The following is a 14,170-nucleotide window of genomic DNA, read 5'->3' on the forward strand; positions in this document are numbered from 1 at the left end:
TTCAAACATCTTCTCAAACATCTCTAATAAAACCAAATGAATTTAAATAAAAATTATATTCATGACGGAGCAATATTCAAAAGAAGATCTGGACAACCTGTTTGAACAGCTGAACCACCCAAGATCCTACGAAGAAGAAAATATAGATGATGAATATGTCCCTGAAGCACTGACGACAACATCATCCACACCAATATCAAAATACGTCCCAACTCCGCTCACGGCTGGACCTAAGCCACTAACAATAGAAGCTTACAGAAAAAGACAAATTAAAAACGATAGCACAGAGCATAGTGCACCAAAACGAAAAACCCGAGGAGGTAAGGCGGTGAAACTAAGAAGGAAGATTGGTGAGCTTCACAGGGTAATTCCATTAGCTACTGGAGAGAACAAACGAAAATTAATTGCGGAACTAATAGAATTGAAGATAAATCAACATAAACAAGATAGCAACTGAGGCATGGTTTGGACAATTGTACTTCCAAAAGCCAAAGAACAGCAGCAGAAAATCACCATGAACAACAATAACAACAATGTCAACAATAGCAGCAGCACCAACAATCTTTTAACAAATAATATAGTAGGATTTATTTCGATTGTTTTTATATTAATTATAATCATATATTTTATAAATAAGCATTGTAAGACTTATGTTAAAAAACAAATAATTAAAAATATGAATTTAAATAATAGTGTTAAAAAAAAAAAATTTTATATATATAAAATAACTTAAATATATATATAAAATAAAATTTGAAAATAATAATAACTAAATTTTACTTAAATGGAGATGAAAAAGTTTGTAACAATATGCTTTTATCAAGGATGTTTTGGTGAAATGTTAAATAAATATTGTCTAAATGCCAGAACAAAATAAAAGACATAGGAAAAGTTAAATATGTCATGTATAATAATAAAAGCTTCCATTATAGTTGTTTTAAATGTGATGCATGCAGAGTAAATATTGTAAAAAGAAAATTTGAAATTCTTGATTTAAGAATGGTATGTGCTTAATGTGCATAAAATAAATATTTTAAAATAATATCTATCATAAATGAAAATTATACATAATAAATAAATGGAAATAGAATATGCTTCGAAGATACTTGCGAATTTAAAAAAAGAGTCCAAACAGAACTTATACAGACGAATACATAGACAAGACTTTAAATGACTTATTAGGAAGAATAAAATTACTTTTAAAACACAAAGTTGACGAAGTTAAAACAAAAATGTCCAAATTTGATTTAGTAACTGCTTCCAAGCTAATTCCAGAATTTCAAGGGGATTATCGTGAAGTAAACAATTACCTTGGTTTAATTGAATTCTATCACGATACCTTAGAGAATGAGCAGCAGAAACAGTTATTAATTAAATTCGTTTTAGCTACAAAGCTATCAGAAAAAGCAAAAAATAAAATTCTGACAGAAGCCCAGCCTACTACATTTGAAGACTTTAAAAACTACTCAAACAAACATATAAATCATATAAAACAACCTCAAAAATTCATAGTGAATTATCACAAACAAATCAAAGAGGTTTGAATGTGAATACTTTTGGGTCTAAAATAGAGAACTTGTTAGCATCATTAAATGAATTGCAGATAAGTGAACAAGGTGAAACAAATAGAGAAATAATAGTTAAACTTAATGACCAAATTGGTTTGACAACTTTCAAGAATGGTTTAGAAGAGCCATTTAAATCAGTAGTTTTGGCGGCAAGACCAACAAAACTATCTGACGCGATTAAAATAGCTTTAGAAGTAGAAACAAAACCTAATCAGAATAATTTTGTACATATAGCCACAAGAAATAGAAGAAATTTTACGAGCAATTACAGGTCCTATAATAATAATAGAAATTTTAATAATAGAGAACAGAGAAATAATGAACATGGCACTAGAAACTCAAATAATAATTACAGTAGGAATTTCAGCCATAATAGAAACAACACTAGTAATAGAGGGTTTAATAATAACAGAGGAGGAAGTAACAATTATGGTAGAAATAATAGAAATAATAACCAAGGAAACAGAGGTTATAATAATAACAATAGAGATGGCAACCGGGGAAACGGGGGTACCCCCGGTGGCGAAAAACCGGGGAGTACTCAACAAAGAAAGTAATTAGTGTAAGTAAAAATGAAGAACTTTCAAATTATATTAGAGTTAAAATAGGTAATAACGTTATATCATTATTAATTGATACAGGTGCAGATATATCATTATTAAAAGAAAATTTAGCTAATAGTTATATAGATAAAAGTGACATTTGTCAAATAAGCGGAATAAATGGGGGAATGACAAACTCGTTAGGAGTTGCAAAAATTAAGCTATTATGGGAGGATAAGGAAATAGTACATAAATTTCACATAATGTTAGAAAATTCAAATTTATTAGCAGATGGAATATTAGGTAGAGATTTCTTAACAGAGCGTAGCTGTAAGATTGATTATGAAACGTATACACTAACAATATCGCAAGTTGATGATGATGATCTGATAATACCAATGAATATGCAAACGAAAACAGTTAAAAACATAAAAATATCTCCAAGAACAGAAACAGTAATAGCTGTAGATATTGATGTAGATGAAGAAAGCGTAATATGTGGGAAAGAAATAAGAAAAGGGATATTTGTTGCAAATACCATTATTCCGTCAGAAGGAATAAAGCATATAAAATTTTTGAATACAACTGAAAAGGAAGTAAATATATCAAAATTAACACTAGGTATAGATAAACTTAAAAATTATGATATACTACATTTCAAAAATACTTTAACCGATGAAAGCAGGTTCCAAAAAATTCAAAAAGAAATTCAAATAGATAAGCTAGATAAGGAAGCAAAAGCTTCAATATTAGAAATCTGTAAAGATCATCAAAACATTTTTCATTTAGATGGAGAAATTTTGACAAAAAATAATTTTTATGAGCAAAAAATTGGAACAACGGACAAAACACCAGTTTACATTAAAAACTATCGAATACCACACTCCAGTTTACAAGAAATAGAAAAACAAGTTGACAAACTATTAGACGAAGACATAGTTGAACCTTCCGTTAGCCCATACAATTCACCCTTGTTAATAGTACCAAAGAAGAGCGCGGGGGAAGAGAAAAAATGGAGACTAGTAGTTGATTATAGATCTTTGAATAAAAAAGTTGTAGATGACAAATTTCCATTAACCAGGTTAGAAGATGTACTTGATAAATTAGGTAAAGCGAAGTATTTTTCGACTTTAGATATGACAAGTTCATTTCATCAAATTCCACTACATCCAAAATCGAGACCATTAACAGCCTTCTCAACAGATTCAGGTCATTTCCAATTTAAACGTTTGCCTTTCGGTTTGAAAATCTCAACAAATAGTTTTCAAAGAATGCTTTCAATTGCACTTAGTGGTTTACAAGCATCAGCATTTTTATACGTTGATGATATAATAGTTTTTGGAGCTAGTTTAAAAGAACACAATAGGAATCTTGTAGAAGTTTTTAAAAGGTTACGTAAATATAATTTAAAAGTGAATCCAGGAAAATGCAATTTCTTGAGACCTGAGGTAGTTTACCTTGGACATTTAATCACAGATAAAGGTGTGACTACTGACCCTAGCAAATATTCAGTAATAAAAGATTACCCAACACCAACAGATTCTGACGAAGTACGCAGATTTGTAGCTTTTTGTAACTACTACAGACGTTTTATTCAGAACTTTGCTGACATAGCAAAACCATTAAATCAATTATTAAAGAAAAATGTGATTTTTAGCTGGTCACAAAATTGTCAGAGTTCATTTGAACTTTTGAAAGAAAAACTTATGTCGCCACCAGTACTAAGTTACCCAGATTTTTCAAAACCTTTTGTTTTGACAACAGACGCTTCAAATTATGCACTGGGAGCTGTACTTTCTCAAGGAGAAATCGGTAGTGATAAACCCATAGCATTTGCTAGTAAATCATTAAATAAATATGAAATAAACAAAGCGATAATAGAAAAAGAGTTGCTAGCCATTCATTGGGGAATAAATCATTTCAGACCATATTTGTATGGTAAAAGATTTATAGTGTATACAGATCATAGACCATTAGTTAGTTTATTTACCCATAAGAACCCATCATCTAAATTAACTAGGATAAGAATAGATTTAATGGATTATGATTTTGACATTATATTTAAGCAAGGTAAAATGAATACCAACGCCGATGCGTTGTCAAGAATAGTTTTAAACTCGGAGAAATTAAAAGACATGGTACCAACAAATAATATTAATGTGTTAACACGAGGAATGAAAAATAAATTGACAGATAATAAAGAAGAAGAAACACCCGCGGACACTTTACCATTGGAGACTGATCATCTTCATATATGGGAGTGTATTTCAATATCTGATATTAGAGGAGTAAAAAAGTTAAAATTTGAGAATAAAGATAAAACTAAAACTGGCCAAAAAATTGAGTTTAATGAATTTAAAAATGAGTTACATGTTAGATACAATCATAAGACATTATCAGAGTTAAAATTGATTTTGAAAAAATTGTTATCTCACGCAAAGCATGAACACATTAGTAAACTAGCGCTAGCGAATGATGATGAAATATTTAAAAAGATATCTATTCATAGATTTAAAGAAATTTTTAATGAAATACAAGAAAATGAAATCGAAGATTGTCTAGACATATTATTATATTCTCCTCCGAAAAGAATAGAAAATGAACAAGAAATGAAAGAATTAATAGAAGGATACCATGACTCAAAAACAGCAGGCCATTGCGGCATAAGACGATGCATAGGAAAACTCAAACAAAAATATGTGTGGAAAGGCATGAATAAAATGGTTAAAGACCATATTAACAAATGTAAAATCTGTAACGAGGTAAAAATTATTAAATATACAAAAGAAAAGTTGACAATAACAGAGACACCAAATACATCATTTGATGTTGTAACAATAGATACAGTTGGTCCTCTTAGACCATCCAATACATACAGATATATACTAACAATTCAATGCGAACTTACAAAATTTGTAGAAGCGTTTCCTTTGATAACAAAAGACGCAGTGAGTGTAGCAAAAACGATAGTAGAAAAGTTTATTTTAAAATATGGTTGTTTTAGGAAATTAAAAACAGACAAAGGTACTGAATTTACGAACGAATTATTGACAAATATCTGTAAACTAATGAACATAGACAAAGTAACATCAACACCATACCATCATGAAACTTTAGGTACAGTTGAAAGAAACCATAGAGTTTTAAATGACTTCTTAATGACAATGGACGGAAAGGATAACTGGGATGAACTATTACCATACTACACATACTCGTACAACACCACTCCACATAGCACGACTCACTATACACCATTTGAATTAGTATATGGTAAATTATGCTCTTTACCTTGTGAAATTATTAAAAGCAAAGAATCATTCTACAATTTAGACAATTATATAAATGAATTCAAAATTAAACTAAGATATGCACATAATCAAGCACAAGAAAATTTGTTAAAAAATAAACAACATAACTCCAATACACAAAAATATATTAACAAACCAAAATTTAAAACAGGAGACTACGTATATTTAAAAGTAGGAAATAAGAAAAAATTAGATAAACCTTTTAAAGGTCCTTTTAAAATTATATCACAAAACGGATCTAACAGTACTATAATTATGGACAATGTAGAAAAAGAAGTACACAATAATAATTTAATAAAAGCTAGAAATATGTAAACGTATATAAGAATATGTAAAACTATAATATAAAAATAATTTTGTCAATTATGATTACAAAATCATTTTTTTTTTAGGGTAAGGGTGTTGTGTGTCTACAAATAATTAGTAAGTAAGGTCAGTAATGTAAACACACATGTGACTGCAATATTATATAATAACGTTTTTAACAACAACGTTAAGAATGCAAGCAAAAAGAGTTATGACTCATATATATGTCACAAATTGGGCAAAGCGTTAGCGGCCACTTGCTTTGTAGAAACAATCACATTGCAGCTTGCACATGTGGGTCACTTTTGTGAAGACATTTGTAGTGTTGTATTTTCTCAAGACGATGAACTCTGTAGAGCAACTGTGAAACGATTGGTTTCACANGTCAATATAAATTTAATTAGAGTAAAAGAAAAGCAATGAGACTTTATTACAAGAACATTTAGAAAATGCAAAACTACAAAATAATAAATTATGATTGGTCACAATATGAAAATTTTGGAAAAGTAACTTTTTCTAACTTGTCTCATCAATAAAAATACCCCTTGAGACCATTATCCTTTTAGCGTGGCTCGCTTAAAAGCCAAAAGTTAAAAACACTTAATAAAAATAATAATATAAAAAAAATAAACCTAACATTCGATAGAACGCTCAGTTTCCAAAATTCCGTAATAATGTTAATTCTTTTCAAGGGATTGTTGTTAATATCAACTTTGAGTAAATTAGCGTCCTTAAATTTGGAAATATCTAAGTTTTAAGCATTTCTGAAATTTACCGTTATATGAAAAGTGGGCGTAATTTTGGTCCGATTTCAATAATTTTCAAAGTTTTTCTTTTATCTGGCAAGCAAAACAAGCCCACCGAGTTTGGTACAATTTGATTGAACGGTTACCGAGATATACATATCGTCGTTTAAAATGGCAAACCGCGTATCAATAAAATGCAGAACCGCGAATCAGCAAAATGCAAAACCGCGTATGTGAAGTTGGAGAAATTATTTTCTAGAGCGTAAAAACACTCATATTTCAAAATGATTCCCTTTTTTATAAAGCAATCGCATTTCTGGCTAGTATATTTCAGGACGAACGGATAAGGATTGAGCCAAGAGCTTGTGTGAGCAAATCCAATTTTTGGCAGCCAATGTCAGTTACGCGGTTTTGCAGAATGACGGTACACGGTTTTGTACTTTAAACGACGATATGTGGTCATAAGTGGGCGGGACCACGCCCATTTTCCAAAATTTTAATATAAACGCATTTTTTACTAAAGAATTATTATTATATTATTTTTTAGCAAATTCGCTTTAGTATTTGCTGATTTATCGAAGATTTCGTATCATATCCGTTTGTTATGCTTTGCCAAGACCAACAAACGTTCGAAATTTGGTAGAAATCGGTGGAGCGATTACCAAGATGTACACATGTAATCATAAGTATGCGTGGCTACGCCCATTTTCCAAAAATCAATTTTTACTCGAGTTAGCGTGTGCGCACGGACGCACGGACTAATGGACGAACATACAGTATTTCCCTTTTCATTCTGCTCATTTATGTATACATTTGTCCACGATCCAGAAAATAAAGGTCGCGTCATTCGCGGACCGCTAACCCTCTCTTCGTCGATTTGACAGCATCCACCCAATCGCTGAAGCCATAAAATACTTTTGTTTACATTCACTGTTGCCAACTTGATGCTTTTCGCACCAAATTTAGTGGGTATTCAAAACGTGAAAATTTTTGAGTTTCGCGCTAGGTGCGTTTTTGGTGCTTTTGTTTTTAGTTTGAAGACACCAAATTAGAAAATCTCAAAAAAAATTAAGCAAAATTTATAGCAATCGTAAGTGTGGTAAGCAATTTTACAAAAATTTTAACAAAATCATGGCACAATGACAATCATAAGTGACAAAGAAATATGTGGCAGCACCTTCAATCATGCCAGAAGAAATCGACCGTTGTGCAAGAAACATTGATTTTTGAATCGGCATCCTTACAATAAAATTATGTATTCATATAAAGTCCATAAAATACATCAATACAAATTTGGTGCTTTTTCAAAGTCAAAACTTGGCAACACTGCCTTTTGGTCGATGCTTCCTCTTTTTCTTGTCGAGTTCGTCTTGCTCTCTCATTCTGGTATTTTTTGACGTCACGGCCAGTTGCTCTCAGCTCGATTGGCGCAATCTTGTATTATATCATTCTTGACATTTGTCGATATCTATCTCGATTCATTCTGACCAAGAATGATAGAATAAAGAGATTGCGCTTTGCGCAGGTCCGTTACTCTTGTTTACAAATCAGCTGTTCGAGTGTTGACGTCATAATATAAAATTTTTGGTGGGAAGCGTATTGGTTTGCGAGGAAAACGTATTGATTTGTGATATTTTTGTTAAAGTTATAAAATAAAAACGTTGTAAAATGAAGTGCGCAGTTGCGAAATGTGGAAAAACGGCGGCAGAGTGCAGTTTGTTTACTTTTCCTTCAGATCCAGAACTTAGGAAAAAGTGGATCCAGTTTTGCCGGCAAAGCAAGGATTTCCAATTTAAAACTTGCTATATTTGCATGCATCACTTTGCAAGTGAAGATTTTGAAAATAGTCTGCAGTTCGAAATGGGTAGGATGTTTATTTATTTCGTTTATTGTGTTTATATTAATGAAAGTGTTTAAAACATTTCTAGGTTATGCAAAAAAGAAGATTGTTGAAACGAGGCTCCGTGCCATCAATTTACAAGCCCGGTGATGAAAACCCGGAGCGTTCGCAAAGAGTTCATCGTCGTCAAAATACGTCGTTAATATTGGGTTTCATTGGAACGATATCCTTATTTGATGCTGTGGGCAGGCGTCACAGTTTCAGGTAAAAATTCTTGCTTATGCCTTGGCAGTTTAATTTTATGTTGGCACCGTTTGCATTGTATTTCCTGAAATAAGTACGCATTGGAAGTTAGTAAAAAGTAATGTATTGTCGCAGATGCTACTTACCATGCTATGAGCACGCCCTTGCTCAACGAATTGGCCCTTTTACGCTGTTTCCTGGTTAGCGCTCTTCGATTCTCTGTAGTCTTTCTGGCATCGTATAGCTTCTATATTTGTTTCCAAGCCTTGGAGCTATGCACTATTTGCTGTGGCTTCAATTTCATTTGGAAATCTTACTCGTTCCATTTGCCAGCGCAACGGCGGCCACAGAATGCAATTTTTATTTGAACGCCCTACCCACTACCTGAAATAAAATAATAATATAAATAATGTAAAAGAAACACAAAATAAATTTACCGTCTTCTCGATTCAATAAATTGCCACCAGATTGTTTTATTTTAGACTTTCAACTAAATTTTATGCTATATTTACTTTTTTTCGTCGAAATTGTATGCGATTTGACAGATCGCCAACAACAACTTTTATATTATGACGTAGATGCGCAGAACGAAAAATTTTTGCACCCCTATCGGCGCAATCTTTGTATTCTATCATTCTTGCATTCTGACTGTTACAAAAAGCCGTTATGTGAACAAGTGCGCTCGGGAATAATAACACTTGATTCATGGATATGAAAAATATAAGCTACAGAGCGAAGTGCATGGAGATTTTTGTTAAATATTTGCCAGATTTTTAAAGTTAAAAGTTTTTTGTTACTTTTTCAAAAAAAATATGCTTCATGCTTTAATCAGAGACTGGCAACGAAGCTGATTTTGTGACTATAAGCCTGCTAACATTAAAAACGGGGAATGAACGAACACCAGCAAATAGCGTACAGTGCTTGCAAATACAGCCACCACAAGTGAATGATACTTATAACAGCTCATACTGATATTGACTTCGGCAAAACAGTATTTCCAGTGAAGGTGCCTGAAACCAGCAACCGCCGTCATGGTTGCCACTCGCCAACATTTTTTTCTACCAAAATCTCTTAAGTTATCTAAAATAAAAGTAAAAATAAAGTTATCAAAATCTTCACTACTTCAGTGAGAAAAAAATATACTGAATAACACTGCTATATTTCATAACAAATATGTATATACTTACAGCCCGGTTCTGTGCACTTAATAAATTCAAAATTTTTATAATTTATCAATTTTTGATTATTTATCAAGAGCTCCCAGTTCTAGCACAGAAGTTTAAATCTATTTTCTTGATAAATTATCAAGATTGAAAATGATATTGACAATTACAGTATATTTTGCTTTGCTGCCTTTATGCTTAAGTGCACATTTAAGATACCTACCCTAAAATGCGCATTTCCGGCATTATTCTTAACATTTATAAGGAAACTCCTCCGATAGATGCATTCAACCTACCTGCACATTGGCGATACCTGCCTTAAAAATTGTGCAACTATTATTAACTATCAAAGAAAGTATTAGGTTTACCTGCACTGGCCCTACAATTACCTAATTTTACAAGCTTTTATTTATTTTGCTCATCTCGCAGAACAACGAAAATGGCTATCAATTAATGTAGTTATATAGATAATTAGATACCATTCGGTAAAAATTTCGCTTGCAGTAATTTCTACGTGGTATGTGCTCCTCCATCATTTGGTTTCACAGGGATTCGGATACCTTCCTCATTGAAGTAGTAAAGAAAATTCGCTTAAGTGCTTTTTTCGGTTAAGTGCACAAGTTTTTCGTGCAAAGAAGGATGGGCGGCTAAGCAAAATATACTGTATAATATTTTTTTTTACTAGAAAATATTTTTCTATCAATTAATTACTGCATGTGCCGTTATTCTCATTTTCGTTGTTGGTGTTTCCGACAGGGTAGGAGTATGATGTAATGTGGAACGATTTTCCATCATCCCTTTTCAAATTTGGTTTGGAGACTAACCGGTTTCGGCGTTGTGCCATTTTCAGTGTAATTTTTCGTTCGGAATGTGCCGATACTTGCACCTGCGACTCACGGAATAATAGCATTTCGAGTAAACTGCGCAAATTGCAAATTTTTTTGCTATTTTTTCAGTTTTTCATAAGCTATTGTACGTCGAAATATAAGTCGGTAGGTGTCGAAATACATGTCGGTAGATGGGTCTGGTAAAAAGCACGCGGCATTTTTTTTTTTTTTCGGAATAATCAAAACGATTTACCTTACCTTACCAAAAATTGCCTTACCAAAAATTGCCAAATGGCCAGTATTAATATGTGAGAGGGTAGAATTCAAAATTTATCGCAAAAATTCGAAAGTTGTTTTAAAAGTGCAGCGCTTGGTGCTGCCACTGTAATTTAAATATTTCCAGTATTCGAATATGAGATGACTCTAATTTAATCGAAGTAATTTTGTAAAAGTGTCAGTAGTGCTGCCACTGTAACTCGAAGGGTTTTTATAATTACGCACATTCAAAACATAATTCATTTCTTTCTAGTAATGGAAATAGATGTTTAGTTGCAAAAGTTACCAAAATGAAATAAAAGTTACCAAGTTACCAAACCGTTTAAAAGTTACCAATTTTGGTAGAAAGTTACCATTTGCGGCAACCATGACAGGGTTGCCACTGACGAAAAAAAAATACTTACCATCCACTTGAAAAAAATCTACCAATTGTGGAAAATATCTACCAACAATTTTTTTAGTTATCTTAGTGACAACTATAGTTTTGTTATTTCTTCAGTTAATTCCATAAGAGATCATATAAATGGCATCTGCTCAGTTTCCTTCAACCAAAAGCGAAAGTAATTAACTAAAGGAAACAACGAAACTTCACGATTTGAAAAAATATAAACTGGAGTTATTATAGATAAATACAGTAACTCAAAAAACGCTTGGTGATTTTTTTTTAATATTTTTCAAGCCAAATTTTTTGGTATTATTTTATAAGAATATTGTTTACGTTTTAGCCAAACATTTTAAAATCAAGGATTCAAGCTAAATACAACATTTAGAGAAATTCAAAAAATTATCGTCTAAATTTCGAAATTTTTACTCTGAATTTTGTGAACAATTTAAGGTATGGAGTTTTATAGCCCATAATACTTGAGACCATACTTGTTGAATAATGATTAGATAATGCTAATGATTGCTAATTAACCTTCTTTTGTGAAATTCTCTAATTCATTAAACAATTAGATTTAGTTCAACTAATTCCCATTAGATAATTGAAATTTTTATTCCAATGGTAAAACTAATTGCAACTAGTTGCCATTAGCAAAAAAAATTGGTTTACCTTTACAATTAGAAATCTAATTGACTTCTGCTAATGCAATTAGATATTCAGTTAGCTCGAATTAGAATCAATAATAATATATATATGTGTGAAATTCATATTATGAATGTTTTAGTTTTTTTTTGTTTTTGAAAATATCAAAATAATTGACCGCTCGTGGGTGTCATCATAATATTGTTATAACTTTAGAACTACTTGTTATCTAAACCTGAAACTTTCCCAAAAATATCCGTATATATTTGTCTTTAATGCTGCATTAAAACAAAACAAAAATTTTAAACTTCATAACACAATTTTTGCATTTGTAAAAATCACCTCCTTAATTTTTATAAAAATGTTAAAATATCCGCCATTTCGTTTTAAATAAGCATTAAGACATGCAGTTAGACTCATCTTCTTCAGAATAGAATCTTGTTTATTGTGTACAAATTTCAAATCAATCGAATCATAAACGTCTGGGATATAGTGAATTTAAATGCTAATTTCGCAAAAATTGGCCGCTGTAAAAAATCCAGTTTTGTGGCTTTTCGGCATGAAGGCGTGAAAGTAAAAAATCGCCCTGAGACGATATGCGCAGAGAGAGGCAATTTTTATTTCGCGGATTGCGCGACCTTCTATGTATAAATCTTGCGTTTGACTTGTTGCTGAAAGCCATTTCATTTGTTGCTTGTTTGATGGGTTGCCGAAGTCATGATACCGTATTTAAAAAAAAAATTCAGCATTTGCTTGTTTGAAATGAAGCATTGATATGTACAAAAAAACATACATACATACGTACGTACCCTGCAAACCAAAGTTCCCGAAATCTTAAGGAAATCGTTAGGAGTATCTCATTTCTGTAACGATTTTTTTACGAATTTTCAAAGAAAGTGGTTGACACGAACTCGTAAAGAAATTTCTGTACGAAAAATAAAGAAAATTCTGGAAAAATTCTGAAAGATATTCTTCGCATAGCACCATTATTTTCGTTGCTTCACAGATTTTCTTCCGAAATTCCGTAAAAGAATGGAAGAGTGCGTAATTTATTTTATTTTAGAAAATTCGGCAAAAAATCGAATTAAATCTTAACGAATTCTTTAAAAATTCTTTACAATGCAGAATACTCTGAAAAATGGTTTGCAGGGTATGCACATTCCTCACAACTAGCCCATGAACCAAAAAGACAAGATCACGCGGGCAGGAGAGTAGCCCGTTAAGAGCGAAATACACAACACAAGCGGCTTGACAAACCAAGCGAAATTTCCCTTTGCTTCAAGCCATTTGTGCTGTGTATGGGGGTGTTTGAAGGTTTGACGGCGCTCTTAAAGAGCGAAATACTCAACACAAGCGGCTTGACAAACCAAGCGAAATNAAAATGAAAGAAAACCATAATATTTAGCATTGCGAACTGGAAGAAAACTAAAATTCTTTGCTTGAACGAGTCATGTTTGCATGGTGTATGGCGAAATGGGAAAAGTAGGTTTGAAGAATGTTTGACAAGCCGCTTGTGTGGTGTATTTCGCTCTTTAGAATCGCATTTAGGAAAAACGTTGAACGATTTTGACATTAGCCGTTTGTTTACCATTGGTGGTTGTTTACAATTTGGTGGTGGCTTTTTACTGCAATTTTCTTCATTTTCGCTTGTGACAACGTGTGTACACATAAGATAAAGAGTAATTTAACACAACGGCATGATTTATAGAAGAATTTGCATAATAAAAATGATTTTTCATGCGTTCAACAATTTCGCGGTTTTCGCGGTTTTCTCCGTTCTCTTCGTTGTTTACTTCTTACAACAAAGATGGCGTCGAGATTTCGGCAGCTAGAAAATAACTTGTTTCGTTCTTTCCTTCCCGTGTGATCTTGTGTCTTTCGTTCATGCAACTAGCCTGCCAACACGCTCTTGGCGCCAGCAGTGAGTAAACAATTGAATGATAGTCGCGCTATAAATACATACATACATACGAGACGATAAATTACCCTTTACTACATTCGTCGTGCTTTCGGCAACACGTCAAATGGCTTTCGGCAACAAGTCAATCGACTTGTGCAACAAATGAACTGCGGCGTCTTGCTTCGCCAACCGTCCCAATGAGCTCTCATGCTTTCCGCAACCGTTCAAATGCCGCGTTTGCCAGTTTCGTGAACGAGAATTCGGAGTACTGTTTTGCCGAAGTCAGTATCAGTATCACGGTTGCCGTTTTGGTCCAAATGGACCAGATTTGGTCCATTTTATTTCGTTTGGTCCATTGGCCCAATTCTTTTTAAAATGGTCCATATCACAAGCCTTTGGTTATTACCAGGGAACGGATTTTATGGAA

The 14,170-nt window shown here is 32.4% G+C and overlaps 1 long non-coding RNA gene across 1 annotated transcript; it reads right to left on the reverse strand.

The window, feature by feature from the left end:
* Window positions 1-8,412: 8,412 nt before the first annotated feature.
* Window positions 8,413-9,187, reverse strand: LOC108365201 (uncharacterized). The gene is made up of 3 exons (XR_001847890.1): window positions 8,991-9,187; window positions 8,700-8,937; window positions 8,413-8,638 (listed from the first exon to the last, which is right to left on the reverse strand). It is a non-coding gene; the product is annotated as an uncharacterized LOC108365201 (long non-coding RNA).
* Between the last annotated feature and the right edge of the window lie 4,983 nt (window positions 9,188-14,170).

Source organism: Rhagoletis zephyria, unplaced genomic scaffold (genome assembly GCF_001687245.7).
Source record: "Rhagoletis zephyria isolate East Lansing unplaced genomic scaffold, Rhagoletis_zephyria_1.1 Rzeph_scaffold_01799, whole genome shotgun sequence".
NCBI lineage: Eukaryota > Metazoa > Arthropoda > Insecta > Diptera > Tephritidae > Rhagoletis > Rhagoletis zephyria.